We start from the raw sequence: 3,663 nt of genomic DNA, 5'->3' as shown, positions 1-3,663 counted from the left end.
TTGGTACTCCTGTGGGAGCTGGAGGTATCTCAAACTCTTTTGCCTACTCTTGGAACCCTCTTCTTCCTGTTTGGTTGCTTCCTCCAGCTTTGGTTGTGAGGGTTTGTGTCTAGTCTTATTGTAACTGGATATGCCATATCCCTGGGAGGCCTGCTCTTTTTTGGAGGGACATGGAGGAGGAACGGATCTGGAGGAGAGGGGTGAAGGTGGAAACTAGGAGAAATGGAGAGAGGGGAAACTATGGTTGAGATGTAATGTATGAGATAAAAAATAAAAAGTAATGATAGTAATACAAATACAAAATATTTTAATTAAAAATAAAAACATATTTAAATAATTCAGTATCTAAAACATTGTATTAGCAATTTCTGCTACACCCTTTTAATTTTGTTTATTTTCTGTTACATCCTGCATGAGTAACATGTGCCTGTTTTATGGTATGGCCAGTAATTTTTGAACAATGGGTTCTTTTTTGTGATAATTCTCATTTATGATATCTGACTTTGTTGCTATCATTCCTTGCTCTTAGGATCCACTAAATGCTGGCAGATTTGCAAAACCATCATGATTTAGGTTGAGGTAAAAAATGCATATTCATTTGAAATAGAAGCTTTACTTAAAATTTTGAAGGTTGGTTTCACTCTGGAATAGCAATATATAGTAAAAGGATAGATAGTTTAGTACAAACTTAGCCAGAAGATTATGAAAGGGGCATGGTCTTTTAAAAGGTCAAAGCACATCCACAGTGATAGACTTCCTCCAACTAGGCCACACTCCTAATCCCTCCCAAACAGTTGTACCAACAGGGTTACAAGCTTTCATATATGCAAGCCCATGAGGACCATTTTTATTCAATAGTTCTCATTCATATTCAGTATAGAAGTTACATAAGATTTTATTAGACAGAATTTAAAAATCATAATAGTATTTACCAAATACATTAGAGGAGACCACAGGTAACAGGTTACAGCAAACCAGGGGAAATGCTGATATACATTTTCATGTGCTATCTGATAACTTCCTTAGCTTTCAGATTAGTGGAAGCTAATGTTTTGCTTTTTGAAGATTTCAAAAGTCAACATATCTTGATCGACTTTTATTCCCCAGAAAATCTTCTCACTGATCACTGAAGTGATGTGTCTAATCTAACATCTTTTTGACTCCATAATCTTTACGTTCAGTTATCTGACCTTGTGAGAATTTCAATTCACAAAATATAACATATTATGACCATATTGGGTCTATCCTTGTTTTGTTTTGTTTTTTAAAGTTAGTCAACAGTTAAAATATCAGTGTACGCTACCCCTATTAACAGTCCTCTGGCAGCAAAAATAAGATCATTGTCTCAGAAGGTTTAGAAAGTCATCACTCTACACATTAGACCAATTAGGAATCTTCCCTCCAGCTAGTAATAAGAGCTTCTACTGCAAACCCACAGATAACATCATCCTTAATTGTAGAAAATTGGATGTTTTCTCTCTAATCTACAACAAAGCAAAGAAGTTTTTCTCATCACCTCTACTTAACATCATTTTAGAAGTAGTAAACAATGCTGTATCGTGGGATTAGAGAAAGTATCTAAAACCTATGGAGACTTGAATTAATTCCTTAGCCCCAAATAAACAAACACCACCAATTTGTTAGAGACAAACTAATTTCTCACTAAAAATAAATAAAATTCATACTTTCTAGAATATAATAACTAAGAAATCTATAAAAATACTATCAGTCCTAGAGTTTAAGAGAAAAAAGAATAAGTCAAAACATACAATCAAACATATATACTATAAACTAGTAATTAAATTTTCAAAATTTATAAAGGCAACAATTACAATTGGACTGATACAATTTATGATAGCTCAAAAATAGCTATGAATTTACAAACAAAATATATGGACCATACATTTGAAAAGGACTAAACACTAATGATGGAAAATTTGAAAGATAGGTAAACAGAGTGCTGGGGTGCGTCTCTACATTCCCGCTACTGAAGATGTAGAAGCAGGGAACTTACATGAACCCAGGATTTGAAAGCCAGCCTGTGCAGCAAAGAAAGCCTAATCTCAATAAACAAAAATAATTTTTAAAAAGTAGAGAGGTATGTAGTGCTATTGGCTTATAGTTTCTATACAATGTGACAGCCACCTTCAAATTAATCTATAAATTTAACACCGTTTCAAAAATTATCATACTGGGAATTTTTAAATGGCTGTAAAAATGTTGATCTTAGCATTTACAGGGCAAATCAGAGAATTAGCTCAAATTTACTTTTAAAAATCAATTTTGATAAGTCATACTACTTATAGTTGCAGAATAATGTATTCTTTTTTAATTACATTTTTGGTCAGTACATACAGCAATGGGTGGAGTGGTATTTTCATACATGTGCATTACTATATTTCCTTCCTAGTCTTCCCACTGCTCTTTCCCATCCCCTCTAATCTAGGTGCTGATATTTTCTTAGTTTCCTATTTGCAGGCAGTTGATTAATTTCCTAGCTAAAAAGCATACTCAATCTTTTCTTGTTTTCCTTTTTTGGGGACTAGTTCTTGAACTCCCAGTCCTCCTGCCTCTGCTGCCCAAGTGTTGGAATTATGAGCCCATCTCTAATGACTATTTTTATCTGGATATTTTTCAACATAAAATTTAAACAAAATTATAGCAGGAATTGAAAGATTATAATTGACGCTTTTATAGTCAGAACATAGAAGAACAGCAATTGTTAACCTTAGCCGTATCAGTTTATGTTCTTCTCTCCTCCATTTTCTGATCCACTTTGAGGCTTATAGGCATTATTTTTAAGAAAACATAAATGCTTGCAGTAAAGTGTCGTGTGTTCTAAGTGTATAACTCAAACAACTTTCTCAGAACGAACACACCTATGTAATTATGATCAGCATCGACAAGATCATAAATATACCAACTTCCTGTTACACCTTAATTCCAAATAAATCCCAACCCTGGCTCCTATTCCTGTATAATAATTCTACTGGTTTTGAACTTTATTAAAAATGCCATCATTTTGATTTTGCAATTTTTTTCGTGTGGATTCTGTGCTTTAAGAATGGCCATCTTTGCTCATTGTAGCCCTGCGCACTGACAGGAAGAGCATCACAGCCTTGCTGCTCGCTGTCCCTGCATACTTTTGCAGCCGCTGGTGACCACTGGTGGCCGCTGGTGCCTGCAGCTGCTCCTCTGTGAGCTATGCTTAATGCCTGGGCCCCGCCCCTCGCGTTCCAGGCTGAGCTTGCAGAGCCCTCCGCAGCTTCCTTCTAGGATGACGAGGGTCTCGTGATGTTTACCTGGCAACCATTAGGAGAGGTGTATTTTTGTACAATATGCTTTAAATTGTGGAATAGGTTGTTTGTATATTCCTTGACAAAGAAATTAAGACCTAAGACGTCATTTGCTTACTGTCACGCATTTTTTCAGTGGCAGGTGCTAAACCAGTATATGGGCTTATTGTTGTCATAAGATCTGTTTTTCTCCATCATTATACTTCCCCGAAGCACATGGAATGGATCGCTGTGGTATTTTTTATTATTCCTGTGAGGCTGCATATCTGGAATGAAAACCATAAAATATCTAGAGTGAGGCATTTCAAAAGACCTGGGATGACATCAGAGATAGCTGGAAAGGAATGGTGAGGGCACAGAACTGTAA

The sequence above is a fragment of the Rattus rattus genome, chromosome X, assembly GCF_011064425.1.
Source record: "Rattus rattus isolate New Zealand chromosome X, Rrattus_CSIRO_v1, whole genome shotgun sequence".
Taxonomy (NCBI): domain Eukaryota; kingdom Metazoa; phylum Chordata; class Mammalia; order Rodentia; family Muridae; genus Rattus; species Rattus rattus.
This window is presented reverse-complemented; position numbering follows the sequence as displayed.